Source organism: Vigna unguiculata, chromosome 9 (genome assembly GCF_037176805.1).
Source record: "Vigna unguiculata cultivar grain cowpea cultivar isolate G323 ecotype 2 chromosome 9, ASM3717680v1, whole genome shotgun sequence".
Lineage (NCBI taxonomy): Eukaryota > Viridiplantae > Streptophyta > Magnoliopsida > Fabales > Fabaceae > Vigna > Vigna unguiculata.
The window spans coordinates 17373808-17387585 of record NC_140800.1 but is presented as its reverse complement, the minus strand read 5'-3'; the positions used below and the strand labels follow the sequence as shown (position 1 = coordinate 17387585).

Here is a 13778-nt window from a genome sequence, read left to right as displayed (position 1 = left end):
CCAACACATATCCCTAGCCAATGCATAACAACCTACTAGTGAGGACTGCACTTCTTCCTTAGAAGCACAACCCTTATGTAACAAACAATTCAAATAAACTTTTCTCTTTCCATTCCATTAAGACCTACTTTCACTCTCTTACAATTATCACACTTTCTCATAATCCAACACTTCAAAACAAAGATACAATCCAACTTTAACTATTTCGTTCCACTTATTCTCTTTTATACTCACAACCTCATCACTTCTCCATAAAACATAATCTCACACCGAGTTCCTCATACCAAATAATCATACACAACTCATTCATCATATTCACATATATTATTTCATAATTTCATGTAATAATCACTCGGTAACATCAATGTTCAAGAACAACTAGTAAAACTTCATAAACACAAAGAAAACACAAATGTCACACATGATAGAGGGGAGACATCGAGTGGCTGAGAAGCCCTTTGATGCGACATAGGCATCGAGTGGCAGCGTTGAGGATGACCTGGTTGAGAAGCAGGAGAGCGACGACGGTGAAGCCGTAGATGGTAGAGGCGTCGATGGTGTAAGAGCAAAAGGTTTTGTCGTCGTATCGATGTGCTTCTTCTTCCTATATTATGTTCTTTAACATCGTCACCCTCTTTCTACTTCAAACTCTTCGTGAACCTAATTCTTCCTTTTCCTTTTTTTCCTTTTTTTACTCCTACCTCTACACTTCAAACTCCTTTTTCTCTATATTGCATTTGTAAATTGCACACATTTATTTTTCTATTTTTAATGATGAAAATAACGATTTAGAAATCTGTATAAAATGGATGAATTGTAATTTTCTGCACATGACGTTACTGTAATTATTAATAAAGAATAACAAATGTGCGACCTAATTTGTCCGTATCTAGTTTTTATTCTCTATTTGTTATTGATAACTTATCTCTTTTAAATGAATATGTAAAGTGAAAATCGTTAAGATTGAATAAACATCGATTGTCTCAATTGACAACTTTGAATTAAATGTTCAATATGAAAAACTTGGTTATGTTTATGATAATTTTATATTATTCGAGCTCAATTATATTTTGTATCAATAAAAAAGATAGTTGTTGTCTCTAAAGAAATGTATAAAGTGAAAACAAAAATGGTAGCTTTTCTTTGTTTAAACTAAGTTTGGCACTTTGAGTTGAGTTTGGGATTTCCATTTTTGAAGTCTAGTGGAAATGTTTTGTTTTGATGAGTCATTGTTTGAAAAAAAAATGAAAAAATGATATTCATATTTTGAATAGAGCTTAATTCGTAGGTTACTGTTAGTGAAACGATTCATATTTCTTGTAAAACCTTTTGAATTTGAAAAAAGGATGATGGTTTTTAGAATGAATAAAGTGTTAGCATCATTGTGGTATATAATGGGCTTGTGGCCATTGGTATATAGCATGCTCTTGCTTCTTACCGGAAGAAGGTACATCCCTTTGATATATGTATTTGTCCAACATAAATAATATGTTTCTTTTATCAGATTTCAAGCCACTCATAAACCTTTGCCTTTTAGTTGAGTTATGTTATGAAAATTTATAGTTCTAGGAATTGAGCATGACTAGAAGACCATAAAGAAAAGAGGGAACCTTATGGTAAGAAACACTTGAAGTATTTTATACCAACTAATTGAGGTATTGTCCAACCTAGGCATTGTTTACATTAGTTTGATTTTGATTTAATTGTAGGTAACATATCCTTCGACCCATGGTGTTTGAGGAAGGTATTGATGAAATTTGCAAGATTATTCATGATAATGGTTGTGAAGTATACATGGACGATACCAACATGAATGCACAAGTTTGTTTTTATATATGTGTATTTACATTCATGTAATTAGTGTTGGACCAAGTGTCTGTTCAGGATGATATTCCTAAGAGTTCAAGAAACCAATTTCTCTTGAGGAGTTCCAGGGACAACAACTTCTCATTGCAACCAAAATTTTGGAAGGCACCCACTATGTTTTGCATCCTTATAGTTCAACAACTTTCACAACAAATATCAATGAACCTTCGTCCGAGCCCTTTCTCTATGACATTGATGCAGACTTGGTTCCTATGAATGTCAACCATGCTTTTGTGGGAGAGGGTAAGTGGTTATGGGTTCATATACCCTACATCAAAGCCTGGTTCCCACTTTTTTTTTTTCAAAAAGGCATCCTTGCTTTCATGTGGAAGGAGTCAAGAGTTGTTTTCTTTTTATAATTAGTTAGAACAACATTAAGAGTCGTTTTTTTTAGTGCTTCCACCACCATTTTTTTTCTTTGCACCAGGTCGATGCTCTGAATGGTAAGATCCAACTTGCCTTGGTGGTGATTCAAGAATAGAACCTTATATAGTTACACATAATCTACTACTTTCTCACGCAGTTGTTGTAGATGTGTATAAGAATCAGTTCCAGGTTCTTTTAATCTTTATGAGAACTTTAAATCTTCATATTTGACTAGGTTTTTGTATTGCTAAGTGTTCAAGTACTTTGGTATAACTCTTTCACTAAATTAAAGTTTGAAACACTTTATCCAGGAAAGCAAAAAAGGAATGATAGGCATAACATTAATTACTCATTGGTTTGAGCCATATTCATATACCACATAAGATATAGACACTGCCAAACGAGTACTTGACTTTATGTTTGGATGGTAAGTGCTCAACTCTACATAAGAATACCACAAATATTGGACTATACTAAGGAGTTATACTTAGTTAGAATAGAACAAACAATTGAATATTAATATTCTGATTTGTAACAGTGATTACATGTACATGGAAGCATTGACATCAGGAAGATATCCAGAGAACATGTGTAACTTAATTGGTTGGTTATATGTATGTCCCAAAGGAATTAAAAGACTTGTTGCTCTATACCAAAGAAACATATAAGAATCCTTTAACTTATATATATGAAAATTGTAATTATATAAAAAATAATAATTTTATATATGTTTGGCCCTTTGATACATTGGCTTTGATGGAATTTTTGTATATGTAGGTTCTCTTTGGATAAACTTATCAACAGATACTTAAATGAATAGAAAATAAGAAGGTAAAATGAATTATACTTCTTCTATAAGTTTAACTGTGAACTTCTGGAAAAGTCCAACAAGACTTTGGATAACACACTTTAAGTTCATTTTAATTTCTTATTTTATTTCTTCTATTAGTATTTTCCGTGATGTTTATCCAATAAGACTTTAGACTGTTCAATGACCATGCATTTTCCAAGTTACTATGATGCGACTCTCATGATTCTTGAAGGAGACTGCCATGATTCTTCCAAGCATAAACATAGGTGTGTAACGGGAGGAATATACAACTATACAATGCAACTTAAATCAGCTGATGCAGGCCCTTCATCTGAATTAAACTGTATGTGCATGCATTCACAGAGTGCATTCTTAATTTTCTAGTTACATACGAAGATATGTCCTTTAATTTTCTGTTCTAATTTTATCAAATACAGATAATTTGACTGAGGCACTTCTGTTCTTGTCACATTTTGTTTGGGATGTTCATCAGGTTTGTTCTTCTTGTTTCCTATTTAAAATATTATCAAAAACACAAGTTAGTCTTGGTCCAAAAAGTAACTATGGCTTTCAAATCTTTTGTCCTGGATTTGCATGAGTAGCAAATTAGAGTCTTTGAGTTTATCTATGGGTAGGTAAGTTGAGAAATGAGAACTTGAAACTCTAACACAAGCATTGGTGGTAATTAGTCAATATATTATTTCCTATGTATTGTGTGAAAATTACAATCGCGGGGTTAAAAGTCCTTTTTTCTTCAGCTAACTTGTAATTGAAAGGATATGTTATTTCATTCCTGATTTCTGGTGCAGCCCTTATATGTTGGTTTCCTTGGAGACCTAGGTGGAAATTCAATTACAGTTCGATGGTACAGAAGGAAAATAAATCTCCATCATGTAAGTGTCTAGAATCAGATTCTATGTTTGTTGATAACTTAACACTGGCGTATTCGCTTCCGTGACTTAACTGTATTAAGTAACTGAAATTGTTTTTTTCCCTTTTCTTAGTGTATCTTAACGAAGATTTATAGTTTTTTAAGAGAAACTTTACTTGTGGTGGAACTCTCTATTATTTTTTATTCTGTATCTCTTGTTACTTTCTTCATTGTGTTTGGGAGAGAGATAATATGGGCAAGAAAAAGATTTAGGATCCTAGTCCATTTTTAAGGAAAAAGATACGAGTTTTAATTTGAATTCTATTTATTCTTTGCAGTTTGAACTGATACCTACACTTGGCATTTGATGCCAAAGTTAAAGAAATCTTATTGTATTCTCACATGCTGTAGGTAAAAGATGCACCCACTTTTGCAAGTGATTCTTAATTTCTTTGACACTAAGATCTTTTACATAATCCTTTGGTTTTTATCTGTTGGTCATCATGCTCATCCAATCTGTCCTCGTCAATAATGCAGTAAATCGACTAAATGCAGTCAATACTAAACTTAGTTATTGCTATGCTGGGACTTGTACAATTACGTCTCGATCAAAGTGGCTAATTATTGTTTTTACTCGATTTCTGCAGGATAATTGGTCAAATGATGTATCGATTTGGGAACATTGTGCACACAACTACACTGCCTGTCCAGATCGGTATCAGCATAAAATAGTCTTTTTCATTTTGCTCTCTAGTTTTGTCTCATTGGCTGCTTAGTATTAAACTGGTTACAGTATTCATTGCTTGATAGTCAATATTTTTATATGCATATTGACAAATTTATATTCATTTCTTGTGTCTCATTGTCATAACTCTGCACCTTGAAAACGTGGAATTGATTAAGTTGAAATAATTATCTTAATCACAATACCAGTTACTACCTGTAACTTACCTAGTAAGATTACCATTGTTGTTGCATATCTAGATAGCTATGGACTTCCCATGGTTTGCCACATCACATTCTTGCATACAACTTGTATAATTTGAAATTGCATATTCTGATTTTTATTGGTTTCAATTTAGGTATGCTTCTGAAAGCATTAGCTTAGCATGCAAATTTGCCTACAAGAATGCTACACCACGAAGCACTTTAGAAGGTATGTCATATTTCTCATGGACAAATAGAACATTAGAGGAACTCCATAATCGTCAGCTAGAGCTTTTTCCTCTTTTCCTTCTACTGTGGGTAGTGTTATTTTTTTAGTATCCTTGTTTGATAATTCACCTAAGGTGTTGGTTTTCTGCTCCACCTTTTTCTTAAAGTAATGATATGCATGAATACCTATACAACACACTTAATTTACCCTTCACTTTTTTTATATCTTTCTTTGTTTATCATGTCAGATTACTTCTCAAATCTACACTTTGATCGTTTTTATTTCTTTCTTTTATATCACTTTCTTATTGGAGACCAAAACTATTCTCACACACTCACAGATTGTAAAGGAAGAAGAATCATAGAGAAGAAAAACTGAATTTTGCATATTTTCTGAAGTTTACACATGCACACATATAGCTTACAAAGATTTTAACAATAAATTTGTTTCTTTTTATTTGGTTCTACAAGACATCGTAATCTAAATTTTATACATATACCTGAAGGTTGGCTGGATACAATTCTTTTCTGCAATGAGCCCAGAACATCAGGTTTAGAAACAACTACTTACATGTGGAAGCTAGAGATTAATTTATAAAGCTAGAAACAACAATTTTTTTTGTTCGGTAATATTGGATTATTATATTTGTTTTCCAGTGAATTCATTTCGATATTTGGAAAATAATAGTCGAGAAAATTCTCCAAGTTCAGCTGCTATATTCTTTGCCAGCCGGTGAAGCAGTATTATGTTATTTGTTTGATCACCAAGTCCCTTGTTGTAGGTTTACTCTATGACGCATGATATCACAAATGTGCAGGGTATAATGCCAGGCTTGCTATTAGCCATTAGAAAAGTAGTGTGTATCAAGGTAGCTACCTAGTCACATAAATTCTTTGCATCATTTAGCTTCATCTGGCTCAAGGTTTTAATTGTCATTTTATGAACCTTGCAGAATTTGGTATGACTTTATGGTGGCCCTTGTAACAACAGTCTATGCACACCACAACCAATGCCCCTAAATTTTGACAATTGCTCCTTTGTTAACAATACAATTTAGAAGATGTCGTAGGTGTTGTGATCGTAGAAGATGCTTGTGTTAACAATACTATGAAATGTGGTTGAAGAAACAAAACTCAACTTGTATTATTCACACTTTTGTAGATTTTATTTAAAATTATAGATTTCTTTTTATCGTTTTATGAATGTTATAGGAAAATTATAAATACAAAAAATTTAAAACTTTTGTCTTTTATAATTTTTCATAGATTTTAAGATTTATGTATAATTAAAAAAAAAGTAACAAACATAAGATGGGTTTAAAACCCTTTGAAAAAGTTGTAGGGAGTATTGGGTGTTTGACCCCAGCCATTACCAGGGGTTTTATAAACCCCAACCATTACCAGAGGTTTTGTAAATCTCCATAAAGTTATGCTAATACTAGGGGTTGCTAAAAACCTCCTAATAATCTCTTAATTATGGTGGCTCTTCTAGGGGAGTAGAGAACCCCTGGTAAAGTCATTAGTGGGGGTTAAAACTCCAGAAACGTCAAAAATAACCCCAACTAAAAATAATTATTTTTGTAGTGGTTGGCCTCCCTAACTCTTCCAATTTTTTGTCTTCACCAAGGTTTGCTTTAACCCTGACATTATGTTAAGTCCAAAAATGTTACGGTGTGAATAATGCACAATGGAAGATAATAAAGAAAAATAAAACCATATCTGATAACTAATTAGTATAAGGATTTATGAATTCTATTTATTATTTTTTTTCATCTTATTTTTAGTATAGAGAAACACCTGAAAGATTCGGTACTAAGTTGTAAATAAAACTATACATTAGATCATAATACCATTTTTAATACAAAACTTTAACATAATGAAGTTACAAATAATTTTATTTATATATTTTCTGTCTTGTTTTTACGTAATTAAAACTTTATTCATAACATTTAGATAATTATAATTAAGGATACTATCATATATTATTTTAAAAGAAAAGATGGGATAAAAGGATCTTATTTTCAAGGAAAAACTTGTATGCGTTAATAATAATAATAAATCATAAATAAACAAGTATCAAGTTAATTACTAAGTTTAATGGTTTTATAACAAGAGAGAGTAAAAATACATATGAGAAAGTTTTGAAGGATAAATCTGGTTAATTTCTCTTGTAATTTTAAGAAACAAAACGATTAATAGTAATGTGTAAATAATTTTGTTAAATTATTCAAAATTTTAGTTTTGATGACACTTATTGGACACTTAATACTTAATGACATATGATTCTTTTCTTTCTCTCCATCTTCTTGTTTTTATTGTAGTGCATGAGGAAAAACTTCTTGGTCGTACAAAAAAACTATGATGGCAGTTTCATTTTATATAAGTTGTATTCTGAAATTTGAGTTAGGTAAACTGAGATATTCTGTCATACATGATCTAGCGTTTCATATTGCATTGTCCTGAACCCCTAGAATGTGGTTAAATAAGGTGTTCAATGGTATCACTTTTTGATATTTTCATCTAGGTCCTCTTCACATCTAATACACTGGATTTTTAAATTCCTTGTAAGCGCTAAGAAGAAGCACTTCAGTAAATATATGCAACTTTTGTAGTTAAAACTTGAATTCTTCTTTTCCATTTCTTATATTCATGTTCTTATATCTTATTAACATGTGGCTATTGATTAGAATGTTTGTTCTCATTTAGTGTTGGATTCTGCTTCAGGTCAGTTATAGCTAGTAGTTGATTACATCATGAAGGTGGGTAGTCGACCTTGTGGACTTATAGAGAAAGGTTGATTTGAGACTATAAATTGTTAACTTGAAAATTGAACAACTTATTTGTTTACCATATAATATTGTGTTGTTTTCAGCTTACCGACAACTCTTGACACTAATGAAAATGAGCCTTTTTGCTATACATTTCTCAATAATGTCTGGAATATATGGAGTTCTAACATAGATTTGCTATGGAGTCAAAAAGACATGCTCATTCCTCATCCCATCAGAGCATTACAAGAATAAACCAAAAGAATTGTATCTCAATTAGAGATAGTGTCTCACAAAGTAGAAGCCAAAAGAAAATTACATATCTATGCCTCTTTTATTCTAAGATCGCCCTAGTTTGGTTCATTGTTTTGTTATCTCCCTTTATGGTGCTAGAAAATTTGAGATGTATGCAATTGAAATCATTGGAAAACTGATCCTAAATGCTGGTTACAATTTACTAGTTTAAACCATTCCCTTTTTAGCATCTCATTTTCTTCAGGGATATCAAGTTGTTTGTTGTGTATATACGAAAGAATAAACCAAGGAACCAATTTCTATTCCAGCTGCTAGGGTTCCCTTTCAGCCTCACTTTTACGAAAACAAAACCTAAGAAGCTGCCCTGTTCCTTTTCAGAACACTCTACTAGGGTTGGCTGTCAACTTCCCGAAGCAAACTTAAGCCCTTCCTCTCCATGTAAGTTGCTTCTGAACTCGTAGTAGTCTTTCTCTAGCTTTATTTTCGGCATTTCCGTGAGGCTAATCTTAGTGACCCGTTCTGTTTGTCCCACTGTTCCTTTCAGCCACTAATCCTTGTTCCTAGAGCTGCTGCACTTTTTGTTCAGTGTCGAGGTCGTGTAGGGATAGTCTACTAGCTCATTACCAGGTAAGGGAAGTTAGGGTTTTTGCCAAATCTGTGTTTCTTTCGTGATTGCTTGATGATATTTTATGATTTGATGGGATGGCATGCTACTGTGAGCTTATGAGATGATATTGCGTTGGTTTGGTGGTAATATTGGATTGTTGCACGAGAGAACAATGATGGGCACTGGTTTTCTCGCCCAAGCGAGCCTGTCTCGCCTAGGCGAGATCAACAGGGGCTCGCCCAAGCTGCTTCACGCGAACGGTCGCTCAGGCTCGCCCAAGTTGTTATCTCCCTTTATGGTGCTAGAAAATTTGAGATGTATGCAATTGAAATCATTGGAAAATTGATCCTAAATGCTGGTTACAATTTACTAGTTTAAACCATTCCCTTTTTTAACATAAATCTAAGCAATGATTTCATGTTTCTGTACAGGAATGGACAATTGAGTGCCCTTTTGAAGTGGAACCAAATTATGATTGATTGCAATGAATATATTCTACAAGTTGTTAGTTACTAATTAAGGGATATACATTGCTTGTGGCTGTCATAGTAATTTTCCCTATTATGATGTTTTCATGTTATTGCTTGTGATTTGACAAGTAATGTATTACGAATTTCCTTGGTTGTAAGTTAGCATCTCATGTTCTTCAGGAATATCAAGTTTTTTGTTGTGCATATACTAAAGAATAAACCGAGGAACCAATTTCTATTGCAGCTTCTTGTTTGTCTATATACAAGAATATCAAGTTGCTTTTCAGCTGCTGCTTGTGTATAACCTTTTTAAAGTTGCAGTTATAATTCATCATCCTTGTGGTATCTTTAGAAATCTTTAGTAGTTTTTAATTGTGAAAATGATATATTCTTTTGCAGTTTTTAACTGTCAAAATATAGTATATTTTGTGATAGTTTTTAACCGTCAAAATATGATGAATTTTGTGGCGATTTTTAACCTTTAAAATGTGATGAATTTTGTGGTGGTTTTTAATTGTCAGAATATGATAAAATATGATAAAATATCACAAAATAAAAGTAAAATATCACAAAAACAATTTTTTGTCAAAAACTGTTTTTGACATATGTAATTTTGACGGTTTTTTAAATCGTTACAAATTTGTGACAGTTTTTAACCGCTAAATATCAACTTTCTTTGTAGTGTGGCATCCTTTAGCAATTTTAAAACTGAAATAACATTTTCAACCAAAATTTGTGGTAATTCTTTATTTTATATTAGTTATCTTCTAATATTTATATTTTAAGTGTTAGCAAATAATATAATAATATTCCTTAGTATTTGGATAATATGAATTATTATTGGATTATTATTTTATTTTCATGAATCGTTAAAAAAAATCATACTTTCTTTTATTATTTTTGGCAATAAATTGATTTTAAAGTATTACTAGTGAAAACATATGCATTATGCACATGTATGTCATCTAAGAACCTCAACTTCTTTTTAGAAAAACATAACTACTCTCAAAACCTTCCCTTTCTCTTTCAAAATTTTCAATTCAGCTTTCATCCTTTTGAAGATTTAACATCACACGAGTGATCAATGGAGAACTCTATCAAAGTCTTGATGAATTTCTCTTTTTAGGTGAGTTCAACTTTTGTGTAGTTTATATAAGAACAATCTGTTTCACTTGCATGCAAGATCCTTTTCGAATGCATGTTGCCTCCTTTCTCTCTTAATAAAACTTTTTTGGTTTGTGATCTTAATGAAACTCTCTCTTAATGTTTGTGTTTTGAGAATGTAGTTTAACTGATTAAATATATCAGGGAATATATCTATAAAATAACACTCAGCTCGTATGAAAAATAAAATTTGGAAATGCTTTTGAAAAAAACGTTTTGAGGTTGAATCAGTGTTGTTTTTTTCTGGAAATGATAAGATTAAACAACTCATGAGAAGATCTTGAATAAATTTTTGGAAATCTTGAAAGTTGTAAAATTTTCAGTTCACCCTCACCCCCTCTTGCACTTGGTTTTGTGTTTTCAACATGATATTGCTTCTTTTGCATGAATGATAACTCTAATTGCCACGTAACAAAGAAAATAATTCTTTTATTTAAGGAAATATAACTACTTCAAAAAAAAATTCATCCAAATTGCTTCATTAGTGTCAGGTGGGTCACCCATTTATTGGACCCACACTGATTTAATTAAGAAAAATAATGAGGTATTTTTATATGGACTCTTGGCTCATTATGCAATTTAAATATGCAACCCTTGCATTAAGTTTGTTATGAGAGAAAATAGAGTGAGAAACATAGATTAAAGTTGTGAGCGCCTCTGCTGAGAAAAGAAAGAAGGCATAAGAGAAAGTGAAGGAGAAGAAAAGAGTAACCAATTTATCGTGTGCAAGTTTGTACAAAGAAGCTATCTTGGAGAAAAGGTTTTATTCCTCTTCTTATATATTGGGGTTCCCTCTATTGTTTATTTAAAGTACCCATTGGGGTTTGTTATTCACCTTCTTGATGAAGAGAATAAAGCTCTATTGATCGTTGAAATCTCCAAGAGAACTTGTGGTGTACCCATTAATTTTTATTAGTGAAAGATTTTACTGGACTAGGTCTTGTGGGTTTTTCCTCCATATTGAGGTTTTCTCACGTTAAAAAGTTTTGGTATTTGCTGGTTTCTCCCTTCTCTATTTTATGCATTTTATTATTTTGCATATTATTTATTTAGGGAAGATTTAATCTGGATTTTTCTTTCGCTTGGTTATTTGTTATTTTTTAGTTCTTCCCCCAACAATTGCTATCAAAGTTCCGATTAGGGGCTTTGGTTTGTGCTTTGAAGATGGGAGATAATGATGGTGCAAGAACCATGATTAAATTGGATTATACAAATTATTCAATATGGAAATCATGAAAGATTTGTTAGTTTGTAGAGACCTGTATTATCCTATTGAGGAAAAGGGTGTTAAACTAGCAGATAAATCTAATGGAGATTGGAAGAAAATAAATAGGAAGACTATTGGTGTGATCAGACAATGGATAGATCAATTTATTTATCATCATGTGTTAGGTGATACTCTTGCTTAGAATTTATGGAAGAGATTAAGTGAGCTGTTTGAGTCTAAAAATTCCTTGAACAAGGCATTCCTTATTAGAAAGTTAGTAAACTTGAAAAACAAGGATGGTTCCTCAATGGCAGAGCACTTAAGCAGTTTTCAGAATATGGTGAATCAGTTGACTACAATGGAGATTGTATTAGATGATGAAATATTAGCATTGTTGTTGCTTAGCTCATTACCAGACAGTTGGGAGACTTTGGTGGTATCTTTGAATAACTTTGCTCCTAATGGAAATTTGACTTTTAACATGGTCAAAGATAGCCTCTTAAATGAAGAAGCTAGAAAGAATGGTAGCATTAAGGTTATCTCCTATTCTCAAATTGAAGCTTTAGTTACGGATTCAAGAGGAAGAAATATGTACAAAATCTCAAAGATTTAATGATCGTAGTAAGTCAAGAGGGAAGTCAAAGCCAAAGACAAATATCACATGTTTCCATTGCAATAAACCAAGACATATGATTAAAGATTGTTGATTCCTCAAGCAAGAGAAGTCAAGGTATAGAGGAAATAATTACAATAAAAGTGAAGATAAAGATGAAACTACTACTGCAATTGTGTCTAATCGTGAAGTTGTCATTAGTTATGAAGATGACTCTATTAATCTCACCAACCAGGAGTATGAATGGGTTGTTGACTCTGCTGCCTCATTTCATGTTACACCACATCGTGATTATTTCATATCCTATACTGTTGGAGACTTTGGGCATGTGAAGATGGGAAACCAAGGGGTAAGCAAGATTGTTGGCACTGGAGATATTTTGTTGGAGACTAATATTGTTTGTAAGTTGCACTTGAAGAACGTCAGACACATCCGAAATATTTGCCTTAGCTTGATCTCTATCTAGGTACTTGATGAAGATGGTTACCATAATTTCTTTGGTGATGGAAAATGGAATTGTGCTAAAGGGAACATGGTGGTAGTAAAAGGAGAGAAGCAAAATATTCTTTATTGGACAACAACAAAGTTCTCTACACCTCAAGTGAATGCAGTTGAGGATTGTTCCATAGAGCTATAGCATAAATTGCTTGGTCACTTGAGTGAGAAGGGCCTTACTACACTTTCAAGACAGGGGTTGCTTTTTGTTAAAGGTTCATCTCTTGAAACTTGTTCTGATTGACTTTTTGGTAAGCAACATATAGTTTCTTTTCGCACTTATCCTCCACATAGAAGACTACATGTTCTAGATTTAATTCACACTGATGTTTGCACTATGAGTGATAAATCCATTAGTGGTTGCTCTTATTTTGTCACTTGTATTGATGACCATTCTAGAAAGGTTTGGGCTTTTGTTTTGAAATCCAAAGACTAGGTACTTGATGTGTTCAAACATTTACATGCAAGTGATGAAAGAAAAATAGGTAGACTATTGAAATATGTTAGAGTAGATAATGATGGTGAGTACATGGGTCCTTTTGAGAATTATTGCAAGGAGCATGACATCAAGCTTGAGAAGACAATTCCAAAGACATCTCAACATAATGGAGTTACAAAGAGAATGGACTGCACAATTAATGACAGAATCAGATGCATGCTCTCTTATGCAAAATTGCCTAAAGCGTTCTCGGGTGAGACATTGAGAACTGTAGTGGACTTGATTAATCTTTCTCCATTCATTCCTCTTAATGGTGATGTTCTTGAGATGGTGTGGAAGGGGAAAGATGTTTCCTATAATCATTTGAAAGTTTTTGGTTGCAAAACATTTGTTCACATCCCTAAAGATGAAAGGTCTAAGCTTGATAGGAAGTCTAAACAATGCATCTTCTTTGTTTATGGTCGTGATGACTTTGGTTAAATTTTTTGGGATCTAGTTGACAAGAAGATTGTTATAAGTCGAGATGTTGTTTTTCTTGAGGACCACACCATTGAAGATATTGACAAGAAAGAAAAGCCAAAACAAGTTACTCATGGGTTTGTTCATGTTGAACTAGAACCTCCTGCCACAGTTGTTGATTATGGGGAGATGTGGTTGACATGCTTGAGACTCAAGTTAATGAACCAACTGA

At 32.6% G+C, this 13778-nt stretch overlaps 1 pseudogene; it reads left to right on the top strand.

Moving 5' to 3' along the window:
* The first annotated feature begins 3229 nt into the window (after positions 1-3229).
* LOC114163500 (endonuclease 4-like) lies at positions 3230-5806 on the top strand (annotated as a pseudogene).
* Positions 5807-13778: the final 7972 nt, after the last annotated feature.